This window comes from Zonotrichia albicollis, chromosome W, assembly GCF_047830755.1.
Source record: "Zonotrichia albicollis isolate bZonAlb1 chromosome W, bZonAlb1.hap1, whole genome shotgun sequence".
Classification (NCBI taxonomy): Eukaryota; Metazoa; Chordata; class Aves; order Passeriformes; family Passerellidae; genus Zonotrichia; species Zonotrichia albicollis.
In genome coordinates, this window is record NC_133859.1 from 4,083,512 (window position 1) to 4,104,498 (window position 20,987).

The following is a 20,987-nucleotide window of genomic DNA, read 5'->3' on the forward strand; positions in this document are numbered from 1 at the left end:
TATCAAACGTACATGGTAAAGCACTAAAGTACGCTTATTGTCATAGGAATTTGAAAGAAGTAAAAGAATTTTCTTCTTCCTTTTAGGAAAGGGAGGAATGAGACAGTAGAAATTCTCCAGAGTAGAAATCCATTTTGATTTAGGTGAAATGTACATCTTTGAGTAAAGTCTGTAACTTGAAAACATAACTATTTAGCCTTACTGCCTGTTCTCATAAAAAGCCTAGGCTCAGAGAAACTGCTTCAGTGTAGGACAGAGATTAGTGGGGGGGAGACAGAGGGAGACAGAGAGACAGAGTCTGCTGTGAGAACAGGTCAACCTGACCTAGGAATTCTTTCTAATAAAGAAGAACTAGCGGCAAATGTCACACGAAATTTGTAAAAATGAATATTTATCAACCTATTGTGAAATTGTGTGCAAAATTATTTGAGAGGGGGATAAAAAGGCACCTGAAGTTCCCAGAAGTACACATGTCATTTTAGGGGAACAATTCCCACATGCGTTCAGCGCTGTAATAAACATACCGGCTTTACAACTTTCACAAAGTTGTGGAGTTTTATCTCCGCAAAACACCTGGATACTACTCCTGCCATGTATGCAGAGTGTCTAATCAGATTGAATGGTTCTGAGAACTTTTTGAAGGCCCTAACAACTGCAGCCAACTCAGCAACCTGAGGTGAACCTTCCACCTCAGCAATGTCCGTCTCCCACTGCTGGCTTTGAGGATCCTTTCAAGTCATAATGGACTTGTGGGATCTCCCAGACACGTCTGTAAAGACAGTCAGAGCCTTTTTTAATGGTCTCCTATTTTGAACACTTCCCAATTTCAGAGCAAATTGAACCTTTTGCTCGAAAATTTTGTGGGCAGGCCTGTCACAGGCATCTTTTCATTAAAAATCCTTTCTTAGGATTTTTCCTTCTGAGAAGCTGAGAGGCTTCAGGAACAAAATGTAAACAATTGTTATCTGCTGCTGTGGAATGCAACAGGTGCATCTTTGATTGGTCGCATCTGCTTGTTTGTAATTAATGGCCTATCACAGCAGAGCTGACTCAGACAGAGAGCCTGAGGCAGCTGCCTTTGTCATCATTCTTTCTTTTCTATTCTTAGCCTAGCCTTCTGATGAGAACCTTTATCTTCTATTCTTTAGTGTAGTTTTAATGTAATATATATCATAAAATAATAAATCAAGCCTTCTGTAACATGGAGTTAGATGCTCGTCTCTTCCCTCATCCTAAGATCCCTGTGACCACCGTCACACAGGCCAATGGATAGAAGTTTCTCCTGAGTAGGAATCCAGAGCAAACTGCAATGCCTCATTTTCCTGAAGCAAATACTCCAACATTGCTTAAGTAATTTGTCCCGATTTTAACCCGATTGGAAGGTGAATGCACTCAAATCACATCCTGCCATCTTTCTGATCAGGGTCCTAGCTTTCCAGATCAGTTCTACTACCAACTCTTGGGGCTTTGTCATTATCTTGGACCTTTGGTGACTGAGGAAAACCCACTCTATGATCAAGAGAAGGTCCTTCTGGTCCTGGCCCTTCTTAGGTGTTTCCTTTGCCTTAGGTGTTTGTTTTTTCTCCCACTGGAAAATGATTCCATGGAGGTGTGGCAACTTACCTGAGATGAAATATTTGAATGGCAGGTCAGGACGACATCGGTTGGCCTGTCTTGTGGACATTGCTGTCTGAACTTTTTCTAGAGCTTTCTGTGCCTCTGCAGTAATAGCCCTAGGAGAACTTGGGTCTTCTCCCCCTTTCAAAAAATCGAAAAGAGGGGCAAGGTCTTTGTTGGTAAGACTCAGCCAGGGCCTTACCCAATTTAAAGACCCACACAACTTGTGGACATCTGCAAGGGTCTCGATCTTCGTTTTGATTTCTAACTTTTGAGGAACAATGATCCTATTTCCAATTTCTAAGCCCAAATACTTCCAAGGTGGCATCTTTTGAATTTTCTTTTCCTGGAGCTCAAACCCTGCAACTATCAATGTATCGATCGTTAGGTCAAGCGCATGTGTGAGTAAATCATCATTGGGGGCACACACTAGGATATCATCCATATAATGATAGATGATGGCCTTCTCTGCGGCTGCACGCACTGGGGACAGTAAAGAAGAGACATACCACTTGCAAATTGATGGCAAAGCTTTTAGTCCTTGAGGAAGAACCATCCAATGGTACCTTTTCCTCAGGGCTTCCCTGTTGATAGTGGGGACCAAGAATGTGAAACACAGGGCATCAGCAGGGTATAGGGGAATTAGGAAAAACCAGTCTTTTATATCAATAACAGCCAATTTCCAATCTTGGGGAAGCATCACTGGGGACAACATACCAGGTTGGAGAGAGCCCATATCTTCACTGACATTATTAATTTGTTGGAGGTCATGGAGGATCCGTGGAGGATCCACCATCTCTTTTTGTCAGCTTTCTGGATGACAAACACTGGAGAATTCCATGGGGGCATGGTCTCCACAATGCTACCCTTTTTCAGTTGGTCTTCCACTAGCTCCTCAAGCACCTTCAGTTTTTGTTTACTTAGCAGCCACTGTTCTATCCAGATTGATGTATCTGTCTTTCAATTCAGTTTTTGTGAAAGGTACTTTTCAGTGACCGCTGCCCAAAAATCCTGTGGAGAGTCTGGAATATCAATTGTGACTCCTTACTGAGCCATTAAATCTCTTCCTAAAAATGACTCCGGATAATCTAACACAAATGGACATATATTTGCCAATTGTCCATTTGGCCCTTCGATTTGGACAACGCTCTTCGATTGTCTCGCCAATTGCATTCTCCCTACACCTCAAACGTGACCAGCCATGTTTTGCAAAGGCCAATGTGCTGGCCAGTCGTCTGCTGGGATCACTGTGCAGTCTGCACCCCCATCTACGAACATCTCAATGCATTTTGACTCCCCACCCCTGCTGACATTACACCAGGTTTTGGGTTTGTCCTTCCTAATAGCTTGGACCCGGGCAACTGTGGGCCCTTGTTTTTCGGTGCCTTCAGGTAAACTCGGCACCGGGATAGCTTGTGCTCTGATTTGTCCTTTGGAAAGAAACAGGGGTGGGTGGAAACAGTGCAACCAAAGAAGGAATTGCTCAGGACCTGATGTCAGCAGTCCTGAAGCAATTTCAATCTCTTGTGGTGTGTGTTTGGTGTCCCCAATGAGGATGTACTTACAGCGACTTCGGTGCTAAGTACCCTGCTGCTGTGGGTTGACGGAGATAAAATGCCAGTCAGTGTCGCAGTCAAGGCGGTCGTGACACAAAGCAGAGACCACAAGATGTCTCAGTTGGCAACACTTTATTAGTGAACATGGCTGATCTTTTATACACTTTCAAATTGTTTACCCTTCTTCTACTTTAACTATTGGCCACAATAAGTCAATACCATGCTATTGGTGAAAAGTTATAGTGATCTCACCTAACTTTCTAAAAATGCTTCATCCAGCTGCAAAGTGCTCTTATCTTTCTTCTCTCGATCTCCTTGGTTACGGCCTTGGAGAAAGCTCCTTATCAGCTTCTTCTTACTTCTCAACTTCTCGCTCTTCAGGCCCGCTGTTAGCCCCTTCCATGATTCCCCCTCTTTGTTTTTGAACTGTAAATACAGCTGCTATAGATTTTTGCAGGGGCCATTGCAAAAATCCAAGCAGAGAGGGGACGCACAAAACCTCAATCACAACCATCAACAAAATTCCCATTCTTAATACATTCATTCCTGTCCTTCATCCATCTTTAAGTACTGATATATGGTCTTAGCCAGTGTCATCCGCACGTTCTGCTTCAGCTGTGGAACCATCGATCCTGTCCTTTCCTGCACACTCTAGGTAAGGTCTAACACAGCAAGAAGGAACCCATCGAGGACGATTATCTGTCAAAACACAAGCATAACCCCTCCCCCAGGTTATTAGTTCCACTGGACCAGACCAAATACCAGTAATCAAATCCTTGACCCATACCTTGACATTTCTATGGAAATTTGGTTGCTTAGAATTCAAAGAAGAAAAATGGCAAAAGATTGGAGATAACTATGAGTCAGGTAGGGGACGCAAAAAGTTTAACACTTAAACAGCTTTATCTAATCTCACTTGAGGTGACTCCTGTTGCATTCCCCCTTTTTGTTTTTGAACCTGACGTTTAAGAAGTCTGTGAGCTCTTTCAATAATTGCTTGGCCCGTGGGGACATGTGGAATACCGGTTGAATGCTCAATGCCCCAAGCATGAAAGAATGCTTGCATTTTCTGCGAAGCATATGCTGGGCCGTTATCTCTTTTTACATGACACGGAACACCTAGAATAGAAAAGGCATGATAAAAATGACGAATAGCATCTCGAGTTTTTTCTCCTGTGAATGCTGAAGCAACCATTGCATGAGAAAAGGTATCAACTGTAACATGAACATACTTAAAGCGACCAAATTCTGGCCTTTTTGTAACATCAGTTTGCCATTCTTCTAACGCAGAAAGACCTCTAGGGTTGGTACCATAATACTGAGTGACATGAGTCATATGACAGTCAGGACAAGAGGAAAAAATAGATTTTGCTTTGGCAGTAGACAATTTGAATTGCTGTTGTAAAGCTTGAGCACTCTGATGAAAAAATTGATGGGATAAAATTGCCTGCTGCAACACATTAGGTAGAGTTTTGATTGCAGCAGCAGCTACTAAATAATCTACATAGGCATTAGCTTCAACAAAAAATCCTGGTAATGATGTATGGCTGCGAATGTGCATGATGAAGTAAGGATGTTTTTGAGCACCAATAACTGTCCATAACTTCGCTAAAATGACAAACAATGGTTTCTCTTGAATATTATACAACACTGCTTGATCTAAATGCTTAACCAAATAGACAACATAAATGGAATAGGTAACTATATTTACAGAACCAGAAAATAAAGTAAAAGCCAAAAGAACAGCAGAAAGTTGAACCAGTTGAGGAGATCCCTGCTGAATCACTGTCTGATATTCCCAGTGATCATCCTTTCTCCAAGCCACAGCTGCTTTTCCGGTTTTCCTGGATCCATCTGTAAAAACCGTTATACCTTCCACTGGAACAGGAGAATAAATTTGCTTGCCTTCAAAAGAAATCTCTTTAGTCAGAGTTAGAACAGGATGAGAAGGCAAATGGTATGTGATTTGGCTTGTAAAACAAGATAAGGCAGATTGCAATTCATGATTATTTTGAAAGCACTATTCAAAATACCACTGTTGTACAGGTATCACAATGGTCACAGGGTCCTGTCCCAAAATCTCATGACAACGCCTGCGGCCCTTGATGATAATATCTGCAAAAATCTCATAAAGTCCTGGAGCTGTTTTCCGAGATCTGAAAGATAAAAATATCCTTTCCAGAATATGCAGTTGTTCTTCCCAATTATCATTCCATTGACAGAGTATTCCACATGGTATTTCATGGTCTTTCAAAATAAACAATTGAACACCAACAGAGGTATCTATCCTGCTAACAAATTTGTGTGCTAGGGCTAATTCAACTTCTTCTAGGGTCTTTTTTGCTGCTGAGGTCAATTGCCTCTCATCAGCAGAGGAAGTGATGCCTGAGAGCAAATCAAACAATGGCTGCATCTGATGATTAGTTATGCCTAAATATGATTGAATCCAACCTATTAAACCAACCAATTTCTTTACATCAGTAGCAGTTTTAATATCAATGTCTAACTTTACAGGTTGAGGCATAACTTGAGTGTTTGTCACCAACATACCTAGGTATTTCCAAGGCATGTGTTCCTGCACTTTCTCTGGAGCAATGATCAGACCAAAAGCTTTCAAATTTGTCACAGCACATTGTTTAAGAGCTGACAACTGTATTTGCTGTCAAATGTCAACAAGATATCATCCATGTAATGATAGCAGCAGCAGTTTTTAAATTGCTCCCAGACTTTTGACAAGGCCTGTGCCACAAACCATTGAAAAATAGTTGACGAATTTTTCGTGCCTTGTGGGAGTACCTTGGGGGGATATCTTTTATTGGGTTCAGCATGATTTATAGAAGGCACCCTAAAAGGGAATTTTTCTTTGTCCTGCTCAGCCAATGGAATAGTGAAGAAACAATCTTTTAGATCAATGACAACTATTTGCCATTCCTGTGGAATCATCGTAGGTGTAGGAAGGCCTGGTTGTAAAGCTCCCATTGTTACCATTACAGCATTTATCTGCCGTAAATCATGTAAAGTCTCCATTTTCATGATTTCTTTTTTATTACAAAAACAGGGGTGTTCCAGGGACTGAATGATTCCTCAATGTGTCCCGCTTGCAATTGTTCTGTAACTAATTCTTGTAGGGCAGTAAGCTTTTTGGTAGTAAGGGGCCACTGGTGAACCCGGACAGGCTTATCTGTCAACCATGTCAGGGGTACAACTGGACGTTCATTGCCCTGCAACACAGTGGCCCCCATTAAAAATCTGTAGTAATTTTGACACCCCATTGAGATAAACAATCTCGTCATCACAAACTTTGAGGAGCATCGGCAACATAGGGTCTGATGTTAGCTTGTTGGCAATCAGGATGTTTCACATTAGTTACAATGGCTGACAGGCCACCTGTTGTAGCACCACCCAACCCCAGGAGTCCAAAACTTGCACGAGTGAGAAGCCACGAATGAAGCCAGCAAAGTCGCCAGAGTATTGTGACATCTGCTCCAGTGTCAATCAAACCTGTTACTGATATAGTTCCTGGATGACATCCACTGGCAGTGAGAGTGCATGTCTTTTCTGGATGGCTCTCTGTTACTTTCTCAGTCCAGAACACTTGAGGTACTCCTGTCGATCCAAAGCTTCCTGTGCCGCGACTTCGGGCCACTGTATTCGGAACAGAACTCACAAAAGGTACAATTTGAGCAATGCAAGTTCCTTTCTGAAAAGTGACAGGAGGGTCATCAATGGATACCATAGCATGGATCTGCCCTAAATAATCAGAATCAATAAGCCCTAGATGCACATGAATACCTCTAAGTGTAGTACTTGATCTCCCTATCAATAATGCACTCAATCCCCAACCTATTGGGCCATAGGCATCAAGGGGCACTTGACATATTTGTTTTGTTAGAATGGTTACTGTGTCAGCTGTGGGTATATCAATGCCTGCAGACCCGCTCATTGCCCCTGAGTATTGTTTGCAAATGGGTAGCTTTGCAGGGCTGGGAAGGCCTGCATTTGCTGTTGTGGTGGTTGTTGTTGTTGGGATATTTGTTTCCCCACGAGCCCCCTCGCGGTCCTCTTTGTGTTTCCCGGCAATAGCTGACCATTTGCATGATATTTACTCCTGCATTGTTTAGCATAGTGCCCAGATTTAGCACAACAGTTGCATACAACATCGCTGCTTGCACTTGGCCTAAATGTTGTTTTCCGGACAGTACACTGTGACTTTACGTGCCCTTGTTGTCGGCAATTATAACACTTCGCTGAAGGTCTTAGCACTGCAGCAAGCGCTGCCATTTTATGCTTGACTGAACCAACTTTCGAGCAAGCAGTAACCATTTCAGACAAGTGGGTTCCCCAGGTAAAGTGTCAATAATCTTTCTGCAGTCTGGGTTTGCATTTTCTTTAGCCAATTGTACACACAATTTGTCTCGCAAAGTTTCATCATCTACCTGTTTCTCAATAGCAGCAGCAAGTTTTTCTGCAAACTGCAAAAATGGTTCTCTTGTCCCTTGTTGTATAGTGACATATTTCTGTTTTGGAACTGCCATTTCCATTGTTTTAGTTAAGGCACTCATGCCAATTTGCTGAGCTTGCGCCAAAATCGAAGGATCCCACCTTGCCTGTAAATCTGGATTGGCAAAAGGCCCAGTGCCCAGTAGGGCATCAACACCCACAGCATGACGAGGGTCGTGTTGAGGCAACTGCATATTTGTTAAAGCCGTGCACTCAGCCACTCGCCTCCAAGTTTCTTGAAATACACCATATTGTACTGGCTGGAATAGAATTGTAGCAAGATGCGTGATGTCATAAGGTGCAAGCAAATCTGCATTAATCACACGTATTAATTGCATTACCTCTGAGGAATTAATACCATACTGAGCTACTTTTGATTGGAGGTCTTACACAGCCCTCCAGGCAAAGATGTGATGACTGTCATTCTCTCCTGTTCCAGGAGCTGCTTTGAAAACTGGAAAAGCCATAGGGTTATCACAAGCAACATTTGCATTGGCATTGTTCCCCTGAGGTACTCTTGGAGCACCTAACCTTTCTATGATGTCCCAATTCTTTTCTTCAACTGCTTTCCTCCTAACAAATTCCCAAAACTCCTGAGGGTGTCGAGGAAGCACAGTGACTTGGCATGGAGGCAAAGTCCATGGGGCAGTAAGGCTAGAGCTCTTAGGAGATGAAGGGACCAGAGGTCCTTGCCCCAACTCAGGTGTTACTGCGGGCGACTCATCACTTGATTCACTGTTGCTGTCACTGTCAGGTAATGGAGGATATGGCCTTGCAGATTGTTCAAGCCACTCAGAGGGGAGCGGGGGGGCGGACGGCTGGACCAGAGAGGAGGGAAGCAGGGCGGCAGATGGCTGGATTTCTCTCTCTGCTAAAGATATTTCAGCTAACTGGCGCAGCAGTGTAGTATATACAGGCACCATCGCAAGCTGCTCTGCACGTGTGAGAAAAGGAGGTTTAGGGGTCTGATAAAAAGAGGCAAGGGCAGGTTGCCCAGAAGTTTTGGCAGCTTTCCCAGAAAGTTTGGCAGCTTTCCCAGAACCTTTGACACCCAGCCCAGAAGCTCTGGCAGCCTTCCCTGAAGCTTTGGCAGCTCTCCGAGAAGCTCTGGCAGTGTGCCAGGTAACTTCCATGGCACCCAGACTTTCTTTACCAAGTTCCCCATCAGAGGCCCTCTCTGCCTCAGCCCCCCCGTCAGGTTCTGTTATCAGCCCCAACTCTTTGTCCGCATCTTGCTCTGTTTGTTCTCGCTCTGTTTTCCATTCCTTTAATGCCTCAAAGAGTGAGTCCCAAGTAACTGCTAGATCAACAGCTGTTTTATCTCCCGCTCGAATGACTTGCCAACGTCTGTCCCTGACTTTTTTCCATGCCTTAACACTAAATGCTGTGTGGGGATCAGTGCCAAAATTCTGTGATTTAGCCCACAGCAATATATTGCGCAGCGCATAGTCTGACGTATCATTCCCCTAATTTCTTAACAAAACTTTCCATGTAGCCAGAACATTTTCTTCTTCTTTAGATAAATTATGTCCCATTATTACTAGTTGGTGGTTCACTTACTTCCAGGTGTCTTGATTGGAAGAAATCAGGTCCGGACCTCCCTGTGGCTTCCACCTGCCACTCTCAGCTGCACCAACGCCGCCTCCCCCACTACGTCCCAGTGGGTCATGGTTGCCAATTGCTAGGACCCCATATGGGCCCCCACCAACTATGTTCTTATCACGTCGGGGATCACCAAATGTCACAGTCGAGGCAGTCGTGACACAAAGCAGAGGCCACAAGATGTCTCAGTTGGCAACATTTTATTAGTGAACATGGCTGATCTTTTATACACTTTCCAGTTGTTTACCCTTCTTCTACCTTAACTATTGGCCACAATAAGTCAATACCATGCTATTGGTGAAAAGTTATTGTGATCTCACCTAACTTTCTAAAAATGCTTCGTCCAGCTGCAAAGTGCTCTTATCTTTCTTCTCTCGATCTCCTTGGTTACAGCCTTGGAGAAAGCTCCTTATCAGCTTCTTCTTACTTCTCAGCTTCTTCTCGCTCTTTTAGCTAACAGGCCCGCTGTTAGCCCCTTCCACAAGTCAGTGTCTTTCAGGTGGAGTGGTTCTGTCAGCTGCAACCTGAAAGGCTCATTGACAGAATTTTTGGTTAGAATAGGTTCACTTAAGTAATAACAAAGGTTATTCGGTGTCACATCTGGTGGTGTACTGTTCTATTGCACTAAATAGCTTATTTAGTTGTTGTTTGCACTGGGTGATGGGAAGTTTGTACTGAGTATAGTATGTCATGTAGATTATTCCCCCTTTCTCATCACATGATCTCTCCCCATGCATCCCTTTCTTCATCCCCTGGTGGTCTGTCCCACGGGTGGCCCCTCCCCTCGCCTCTCCCCAATGGTATCCCATTGGCCGTGGTCCTCTTTCTCTGCCCCCATCCCCTCTGGTATAAGACCCTACTGCAGGTGTGGGTGGCTCTCCGTTTTTCTACTTGGGTGGTTGCCATGCCAGCAGTGTCCTACCCCAAGCCAATAAACTGGACACTCTTCCCCACGTGGAAGAAGAGCGCTACTCGTCTCTTACTTTCAGTCCATGCAAGTCCGTGTGGGCAAGGGTTCGAGCTAGCTGGATTGGACCCATACAAAGCCCAGAGACCCATGGATTACTGCAGAGGACCAGCAGAAGTGGTCCTTGAAGCATCTGCTTCACTTAGAAAAATAGGGATGTTACTGCGCGCTCGGTCTTTTTTGCTTCGCTCATTCCCTTGGCCTGCTCTTTTTGTGTCTGCGCGTCTGGCAGGCCGGTGCTCCAAATTCTTTTTTTTTGTTCTTGTTGACCCCTAGGGAGCACTTGTAATTCTCATCCACTGCTATTTCTAAATTCATCTAATTGCTTTTTCAGGGGACACTGGTTACTCCAGTGCCCAAGGTTGTTACAAAGCAGGCATGGCTTTGTGGGGTCAACCATTGCTGGTCTTCGCTGCTGCCCAGTGTGCCGCTGTGCTGAGGGAATGGGTGTAGGGCTGGCAGTGGTGACTCGCTGAGGTGGTCTTGGCAGCAGCTTTGGTCTGGTGTCCTGAGCCACACTCATCAGAGGCACTTTCCTGTTACAAACTAGAAGCATATCTTTTAGTGTAGGGGGGCGGTTCTAGAGGTAAAAGTAAAATTGCCGCTTGACACTGTTCATTTGCATTTGTAAATGCCATTTCCTGTAAAACCTCTTCCCTTGCATTCTCTTTTTTAACTTGAATTTCAATAGCTCTAGTTAATCTTTCTACAAATTTCAGAAAAGGCTCTGATGGTAACGGCTTCATCTTGCTATATTGCTTGAATGGGCCTTCAGGTTGGAGGGTAAAGAAGGCTTTTTCAGCTGCATCTTTGACTCTTTCAAGTGCCTCTACAGGAATTACTGCAGCTTGGATTGGGGCCAAAAACCATTGGCCCTCACCAGAGAGATGCTCAATGGTAATTGGCATGCCATTGGCATCCTTTGCTGTGTTTGGATCAGCATGCAAGTCTGGGAGAGCCTCTTTCAGCAGTTGTTTCCATGCCAATTCCCATAATTTGAATTCAGTAGAGGTCATGAGGCACAAAAAAAGCTGTTTTAAATCATGTGGCACTACTGCAGTCCTGCCCAGTTCGGCATTTAAAAGACCACAGAAGTATGGGCTATGTGGGCCATACTCTTTGTGTACTTTGCAGACCTCTTTCATTATTTATTGTTTAAATGCTTTCCAATTAGCGGTTGGGACTCCTCCCCCTTGCCCTGCATGCTGATATGTAACAGGGGCGAATGACAAAGTGGGACCCTGTATTGAGTCTGCGGTTCCCTGCTCCCTATCTTTTGAATTGGAGGCATTGGGATCACATGTACAGCTATGGGGACAAGCAGTGGGTGTGCCCCCACCGTGGGAACATGGGGAGGGGGAAAGAACACCGTGGGAACAGGGGGCGGGGACAGGGGGCTGGCAGGGGGTGGGGATGCCTGGTGACATCACGTCAGCAGATATCTCCTGGGGGGAGTAGAGGGGCGGAGCTGAGGGAGTGGCAGGTGAGGTGGGGGTAGGGAATGTATCACAAGTATCAGAGGGGGTGGAGGCTGAGGGGGAAGTTTTGGGATGCTGGATGGAATCATGGGAAGGAGACCAGGAATGGCATGGTGCCATGTGGCATCCTCCATTTTCTTGGTCCCCTGGGCACTGGGAGCGATTTTGGGGGTCACTGCTCTCCGAAAAGCTAACATGTGTTATGAACAAAAATTCGGTTAATATTTTTTTTGTGAGAAAAAGTTACAAAAAGGCAGCCAGACCTCTGTCCCTGCCAGGTTTCTGCGTGCTTTGTTATTGTAATCACGGGTCATTGTAGCTTATCTCCCCTTTTGTATTAGTAAAAGCCCTGGCTGGGTGAGGTAATGGCCCTTCCCCGAGGCTGTGCTCTCTTCCAGCATAGGGAAGACACCTGAGAGGGTGGGGGGGTTATGCAAAGTGACTCCAAGACCAGCATGCTTTGGGACCTCGACTCCAAAATGCAACGAGAAAACCCCCAAAACAACGAGCCAAATTAGAGTTGAGAGACTAAAGTGATGTCTGGACATGAGGAGCCGATTGCTGAGCCTGCAGAGATGTGGAGTCCCTCTCGCCCTGACCATGGGAGTCGTCCCTGGCGGTGAGACTGGGCCGACGAGGCTGAGAGGACTAACATCTGACGGGGACACCACGCCCTAGAGGCTCCCACGAGGACTGGATCCCCCGGCTCTGCCCCTAGCGGACAGAGCTGCGCATATCCTCCTCCTCTGAGTCGCCCTGTGAGACGCGACGGGGACTGCAGCCCTGCCGAGCCGCCCAATCCTGAGCTGATCACTTTTAATAAAGGCATTAAAAAGGAGAAGTCGTCTCCTGGCCCTGTTTATTTCAACATGTGCTCGGGGTTTCAGAGCAGGGGACACAGGGGTTTGGGGACAATTCCACGTGGTCTGGCCAGGACTTTTTGGACAGTTGAACTCAGGCATTTTAAGGTGCTCAGGGAGCCGGCTTCCCTGGGCGTGAGCAGAGTCTGGTCTCTTTAAAATACCAAGTTTTGGAGTAGGAGGTTCAGAGTTGTGGGGGGGGAGAAATAGGAAGAGCAGAGCTACATTCCTATCTATTTGGCTTTTCTTTCACTTCCCTTTGTTTGAGTAAGGCTGATCGATCTTGTAAACTCCAAAACACAAATTTAGCTGAGGACATGTCCCCAGACTTTACCAAGGTTATCAATTCTTGCCCCACTTTGTCCCAGAATTGGATATTGTGGACTTGTTCAGGAGAAATCTGTGGGAAGTGTAGTAAAAGCCAGCATATAAACTGTTTCAATTTCCCTTTACAGAATGTTACATTTCCACTGACTAAAATCCCAACAATCTGATAATACACTGCTTTTTGTGCCGTGCTTAACTTAGAGCCCATTTTAGATGTAAAAGGCACAGCACAATCTCTTGACGACCAAAACCAAATCAGCTACCGATTTCCAAAAAACCGCAGTTAAGAAGCGAAAACACGCAGATCTTTAACCTTCTACAGCGCAGCAGTCTGTGCTGCTTTTAAAAGTGCCGCCAGCAACGGCACGGAATCAGAACTTGCCGCACTGTGCTGGGGGATAGGCAGAGCCCCCCCGCCCACACTGCAAACCTGAAACCAGAGCCGCCCCGTGCCATGCAAGCTCCCCCGCGCCGCACTGCAAACCCAAGCCGAGCAAGTGGCGCCACCCCGCACTGTGCTGAGAAAGCTCAAAAGCCGAGCCGGCGCTGTGCCGCTGCGAAGGGGAGGGGCAGAGAGAGCCCCTCCGTTCACTCTGAGCCAGCACCGCGCTGCAAACTCACTGCCACATGAGTTCTAAAAATGGCAAAGCCATGCCGGTCTGGGCTACGCCTAACACATTATCACTCCCACTCTACGGGGCTGTGCAGCCTTTCTGTGCTCGGAATAAGAGCAAAAAAAGCAGATCTCTCATCAGAGACTGTATTAGAGTTTCCACCCAGTATGGAGCAGAGATACTCACGCCAAATCGGTGCGATCGGTGCCGTGGTCTGGCGGGTCTTCTCCCCACCTGAATAGGACTCCTGAGGGCAGGAGGAGCTACCCTATTCTCCCTCTCAGAAAGTCTGCTCACCAAAAAGGAGCTGTGCTTTCCAGAGGCACAGAACGTCCCCGAGGCTTCTATGGGATGGATCCCAAAGTCTCTGCTGGGAGAGATATGCCATCAAAGCTCTGCCACTGGGTGCTAAGCAGCCTTAAAGTCTTTCCATGGTGTTCTGAGGCTCCAGGAGCTCCAGAGTGTCTCCTCAGGGCTGCAGTATCAGAGCAGCTGCACGTTGTAACACCAATATATTGGAATAATTACCAACATAGCCAGATGAGACATGCCTGACCTTGTCTGGTCCTTGCTGCTTGACCAAAAAGCGGCAACTGTGGTGCTTTCACCTCAGAGACACTTTTGGCTAGCTGGATGCTGCAGCTGGGCACTTGGAGGCAAGTCCAGGCATACAGGAGCTCAGGTTTACCTTTGGCAGAGAAGCTTTAAGGCGAGGTGAAAGAAAGGAGTCGGTTGTGATGGAGAGTTTGGATCCAGAGCTTTATTCCTGGTCTACAGGCCTCTGAATCAGGCAAAGCTCCAACAGAACTCTCGAACCATGTGGTTTGCTTGCCCTTTTACCCGGGGGAGAGGGGGAGGGAAGGAACATGGGGGACCACCAACCAGGTATGGGGGGGGTAGAAGTCTCGAGGGACAAATGACACCTGGATGGCCCAATGTCCCTCCAGGGGTGGAAGGCATCTTTTGAATTCTGCCAATCACTCAACGCCCTTCTGGAATGCCAGGATTGACAGACAGTGCTCAGCAGGGGTCAGGGTGTGGAAAGGAGAGGTGATTGACACACCTGGGGAAGAAATCTTCAGGGAGAAACCCGGGGTATCTGAGGCAAACCATGACATCACACAGCAATGCTGAGGCTTCTCATCTTCCCAGGAGAAGAAATCCTGGTGAAGGGATTTTTCAGAAAATATCACAGTGACACCCCAGTTACTTCTCATTATCTTTTACAATCCAATTACACACAAATTCACAAACTATTACCTGCCCCATTGAGATGAACCTCACTCTGGTAAAGCAATTTTTGCTTCACCAGGATTTAATTGAAATTTTAGAAAAAAATCAAGAAAAATGGACAAAACCCCCTGGTAACTGTTCATCACAATGTGAAAGAAATGCATTGGGTTTTGGAGAGAGTAAAGAAAGATGCTGAACACAGGTGGTGGGATACTGATTTTGGGTGGTCACCTACTGCTACAGGTGTCCTAAACAAATTGTGTTATCCCATCATTGTTCTTTTGATTTTGGTTTTCATTGGTTTTATTTTATCAGCAATCCCATACATCATGAATTGGAAAATGATGAAACAATTGACACAATTGACATCTATAATGAATGCACACAATTTAGTCAATACCCCATTTACTGTAGATACTCCCAGAGTTATTGACACAAGGTGAATTAAACGAGCATAAAAGTAAGCAATTGGCCCTTGTGACAAGAATTTGGATTGTGTCGTAATTTTTAATTAAAATTGATTATTTATCTTTTAATAAGAAATTGAATGTATATTTTTAATTGGAAATTGATTATTTGTTTGGTTTTCTGTTTCCTTATTTCCTTTCCTTTATCTTTTTCCTACTTTTCTTTTCCTGTCTAATTTTCCTTCTCTGTTTTTCAGGATATGCTTCCAACATTGATGAGTGCTGAAGACTTCAGAACAGCGCTAGAGATGGAGCTCTCTCGAGGACAATCATGAGTCACGGGGTGGTGTAAGAGACAGTCCCTTGTTTCCTTCATTTGCCTCACGACTGCCACAAGGATCCTGAAGACACCCGACAGGAGTTCTGGCCTGACGGAGGTGGATGCCTGCCAAGTGATTGTTTGCAGGTGTGCTCGCTGTGCTTTCACAGAACACTGCTTTGAACAGGTTCTGACAAACAGGGCTTGTCCTTTCATGCTTGCACCTGCTTCACAGACCAAGGGGTCTCAACAAAATGGCCCATGAATCTTCCCCCACCTTTAGACCAGATGCCACTTGCTTTGGATTAAGACTATATAAACTGCAACTTTCTGAGATGACTTTGGTGAACCCCCACGGATGACGGTGAATCTATGTGTGTGGACCATGAGGATTCCATCTTGTTGGTAGCTATATTCCCCCCCTCTCTTTTTCCTTTCGATCCTTTTTTTCTTTTCTGATCGCTCAATCGCATTTGCTGTTGGCCCTCAATAAAGGTGCATTCCTTGTGATTAAATTGATAGTCCCCTGCTGTTGCGGTGTGTTGCAATGTCCTGTTTTAAACTTCCGGGTCCCTTCCCCCTCGCCCCTTGCTGAGTGTGCCCTGTCAATCAGGCTAACATACCAGCAAGGCGTTATATGGTTGGTCCCTCAGGCCTGGGGGACATTGGATAGGTGTCCCTAGTCCCTTGAGACCCTGCCCCTTTCACCTGGTTGGTAGCTCACCTGTCCCCTCCCCTTCCCCTGCCCGGAGCTTAAAAGGTTAATGAGAACATGCGGCCTCCATTCTGTTAGCAGCAGTTGCCCCGGTTCAGACCTCTGTAACCATGGAATAAACATCTGGCAACCCTCCAGCAGAATCCTCTCCTTTCTTCTCTTCACCATCGCCAGAAGCTCTCTCTCCTGAGGTAAACGGAGTTCCTGACAAGCCTGGACTTGCACCAGTGCCCTGCTGCACTCTCCAGCAGCCAAGGTATCTCTGGGGTAAAGCACCACAGTGCCGCCTTTGGCTCAGCAGCGAGGGTCACACTGACCCAGGCACCATCTAACTGGTTATATTGGGATTCCTATTCCAATATATTGGCATCCCTTGGGTGGGCAAAGCGACTCCGCAGCCCGAGAACAGACTCGCAGTACCTCAGAGAAGCTTTTGGCAGCCGTGCATCCAGCTAGAAGGGCTTTGGTTGCATTGCCCTCAGCCAGAGACTTTGGGAATACTCCCAGAAAAAGTTTTGTGGACTGTTCGGCGCCTCTGGAAAGCCCAGCTTCTGTTTGGTGAGCAGATTTTCCAGAGGAAGAAGAGGGTAGCCTCTCTTGCACCCAGAGAGAGGTCCTTTTCCGGTGGAGACCTGCCTGCCTAGACCCAGCCACCTACAGCTTCCATTTCACGTGAGTATCTCTGCTTTTGGTAGAGCAGAAGCTCAAAAACAGACTCTGCCGCGAGTTCCGTTCCTTTTTGCCTTTGCATTTTTAGCTGCGCAGCCCCACAGATGGGAATTCATAGCGTTCTAGCTTTAGCTTTCTGCCACGTGTTTCTCTTTTAGAATTCGCGCCGGAGCGGGATCGCTCTCTGCCCTTCCCCTCTGGCTCGGCAGCGTGCTCGGACACGTGTTAGGGGACTCTCTTTCTTTCTCGGTGCGGGGGAGGGGAGGGGGGGGGGCTCTCTTTCCACGTGGCCGGGGGATCTCTCTCGGTGCGGGGTGGGGAGTGGTCTTTGCACACGCGGCGCGGGGGCCCCGGTTTCGGCTTGCCATGTTAAGTGGCTGCTCTCTCTGCTCCGCGGGGGGGCTGCATTCCACCACGGGAGAGGCTTTGTGTCTGCCTCGGCTGGGCAGGGCGTGCCCTGCTGCTGCTGCCCGGGAATTTTAAAAGCAGTATATACAGCTGCATTGTGAAGCTTTTGTCTGCTCGTTATCGCTTTCTATCTGTGTTTTTTTTAGAAATTGGTAGCTGATTTTAGCTTCATTTTTAGTCAGGCGGGATTAAGTACTTTGCTTTTTACATCTAACATGGGTTCCAAACTTAGCATTGTACAAAGGGGAGTGTATTGTAATATTGTTAGCATTTTAGTCAATAGTAATGTGAAATTCTCTAAAGGAAAATTGAAACAGTTTATAAGATGGCTTTTTCTGCAGTTCCCAAACATTTCCCCTGAAGAAATCCACAATATTCAATTCTGCGATAAAGTTGGGAATGAATTGATAACCTTAGGACAATCTGGCAAATCACCCTCAGCTAAATTTGTGTTCTGGAGTTTACAAATTCGAACAGCATTGCTCAAACGAAAGGAAATGGAGAAAAAGCCAAATGTAAAGCCATGTACCTCTGCTCTCCCTGTTCCTCCCTCTAAAACCCCTAAACCTCTTTCCCCAAAACTTGGTATTTAAAAGAGAGCACACTCATTGGGAAGTCGGCTCCCAGAGTGTGCAAGAATACCTGAGTTGTTTTGTTCACAAAGCCCTGGCCAGGCTGCGTGGCTTTCCCAACCCCCTGTATCCCCTCCTCTAAAGCCCAGAGCACGTGTTAGCTTTCCGGAGAGCAGTGATGCCCAAAATGGCCCCCAGTCCCTAGGGGGTCCACAAGATGGTGGATGCCACGTGGCATCTTCCCAAACCTGGTCTTCTTCTTCCCAAAATTCTCTTAGGCATCCCAAAATTCCTGCCCCATCCCCCTCTCCTCCTGTTCCTCGTGACACCTTCCCCCCTCCCCCCGCCTTTCCAGCAGTACCCTCAGCGCCGCCCCTCTACTCCTCCCAGGGGGCGTCTGCTGACGTGATGTCACCAGGCGTCCCCGCCCCCTACCAGCCCATTGTCGCCGCCCCTTATTCCCACGGTTGCCCCGCCTCTTGTTCCCAAGGTTTCCCCGCCCCTTGCTGGCTCCCTGTCCCCGCCCCCTCCCCGGGTTCCCATGGTGGGGACACACCCACTGCCTGTCCCCAAACCTGTAGCTGTGATCCCAATGCTTCTGATTCCAGGGATACAGAGCAGGGGACAGCAGACCCAATGCATAGTCCCATGTTGTCACTAGCTCCTGTTATATTTCAGCCTGCAGCTCAGGGAGGAGCAGCCCCAACTGCTAATTGGAGTTCTTTTGGATGACAATTGATTAAAGAGATCTGTAAATCTCATAAAGAATACGGTCCACACAGTCCATATTTCCGTGGCCTTTTAAATTCTGAATTGAGTAGGACTGTTGTGATTCCACATGATTTAAAACTACTTTTTTCATGTCTCATGACATCCACGGAATTCAAATTATGGGAATCAGCATTGAAACAACTGCTAAAAGATGCTCTCCCAGGCTTACAGGCTGATCCAAACACAGCAAAAGACAACAGTGGTAACCCTATCACCATGGAGCACCTCTGTGGTGAAGGCCAGTGGTCTTCTCACTCAGTCCAAGCTGCTGCAATTCCTGCAGAAACACTGGAGAAAGTAAAAGAAGCAGCTGAAAAAGCATTCTTTTCCCTACAACCTGAGGGGCCTTTTGAGCCCTATAGTAAAATCAAACAGCTACCATCAGAGCCTTTTTTGAAATTTGTAGAAAGGCTAACTAGAGGCATTGAAATACAGGTTAAAAAGGAAAATGCTAGGGAAGCAATTTTAGAGGAAATAGCGTTTACAAATGCAAATGAACAGTGTCGAGCGGCAATCCTGAGCCTTCCTATGGAACCTCCCCCTACACTAAAAGATATGCTTTTAGTCTGTAACAGGAAAGTGCCTCTGATGACTGTGGCTGAAGACACCAGACCAAGGCTGCTGCCAAGACCACCTCAGCGTGTCGCTGTTGCCAGCCCTGCACCTTTCCCCTCAGCACAGCAGTACCCTGGGCAGCAGCGGAGACCAGCAATGGTTGAGCCCACTAAACCATGCCTGCTTTGTAATAACCTAGGACACTGGAGTAACCAGTGCCCCCTGAAAAGGGAATTTGATGAATTTAGAAATGGCAGGGGAGGAGAACTACTGTTTTGCGGAGAAAAGAAGAAACCTCACAACTTGTAAAAGTTGTAAAGCCCGGTATGCTTTATTACGACGCGCGCCGGACGCAAGACTCCCCAAAAGGGCATGCGTGCCCCTGGAGACTCCGAGTCCCCTTTTTATCCCCCCTTCCAAATGCATATGCATACAGTTTCAAATTAAGTTCATACATATTCATTCCACACGACATTTAGCACTAATTCTTCTTTATCGAAGGAATTCCTAAGTCGGGGGCAGATTGACCTCGTGGTTTTTCTGTTTTTCTTTCTCTGTCTCCTTGCTGTCTCTGGAACGTGGCCTCTCCTTCAGCTTTAGCTCCACAGACCCTTCACCTCTCCCAGACACTTCACCTAGTTCAGGATGGATTACTCTGTCTCATTCCCCCCTTTCCTAGGAAATAAGTAAATTCTTTTACTTAAGGAAAATTTCCACGACAATAAGTGTCTTTTAGCGCTTTACCATGTACATTCGACAAAGAGGTTAGTACAGCTATTCGTTGTAGCATTCTCCAGTTCCAAATTAACAATGTAATAGATAATCCTAAGCTTATCCCAACTAATATTAGTAAAACTAGAATAGGGTGGCACAACTTATCAAAGATTCCATTTGCAGTTGGTGATCACCCAAAGATCACATCTCACCAGTGATTATCCGTATTTTATTCTTTGTAGAACTCTGGTTATTTCTTTTGTACCATGTTGGACAGTAATTAAGGTTTTCTTTCCACTTCCTCGGATTTCTTTCAAGACTTCTAATAGGTCTTGGTGCTTAATTAATTGTTTTACCAATGTAAGGTTCACCCCGATAGGGGTAGGTGGTAGTCTGTGATACATTGTGTAATTGGCTATAATCAGCTGGTGGGATGTTACTGGTACCAAATACGAAAAATCACACCCAATAATCTTAACAAAATTACAAATACAAATACAGAGATTAGAATGGTTTCTACTAGACAGAATAACATCATTGCTATTAATTTGTACAGCAGCACAAGCAGTTCTCAAACATACACCCTTTTCCAGTATATACGAGCACAGTTTTCTGGTCAGTGACTGGATGAATTTCAAAGTGACAAATACTCTGTTCAGTGTCCAAACACATCCTGGGCATTAGCAGTATTGCTTTCACAAATGAATCCCATTTGTTCTCTAGTAATGCAGGATTCTAAGTTTACTACCTGCCACTTTTCATTCATCTTTTTGTGCCCACACTCTATGTTCTGAAGGATAGAGTGTTGTTTCTTCATGGTTTAATCTTAGGGCAATGATGGGATGGATAACATAAACAGTGGCATTACATAATGTAAGCACAAAGGCAGTGGCCACATTAGAAACAGGATCATAGGTGAAATTCACCATAGTCCACCAGGATTAAAACTTCCTTTCAAAATCAATTGCATTATCCCATTCAATTTTCTGAATTTCAGCTGGAAAATTACCTTCACCCCTTTCCTATATGATCAGAGCTGCTGTTGCTTGTATCCATAACTGTGCTTGTATACAACTGAAAGCTAAAGACACATTATCTTGAAC

The 20,987-nt window shown here is 45.9% G+C and overlaps 1 long non-coding RNA gene across 1 annotated transcript in view; it reads left to right on the forward strand.

The window, feature by feature from the left end:
* Positions 1–16,777, forward strand: part of LOC141726881 (uncharacterized) — a 40,469-nt gene extending 23,692 nt beyond the window's left edge. Inside the window, exon 3 of the long non-coding RNA XR_012577834.1 lies at positions 15,419–16,777. This is a non-coding gene — a long non-coding RNA (uncharacterized LOC141726881). The remainder of the gene's footprint in view (positions 1–15,418) is intronic.
* The last annotated feature ends 4,210 nt before the right edge of the window (positions 16,778–20,987 follow it).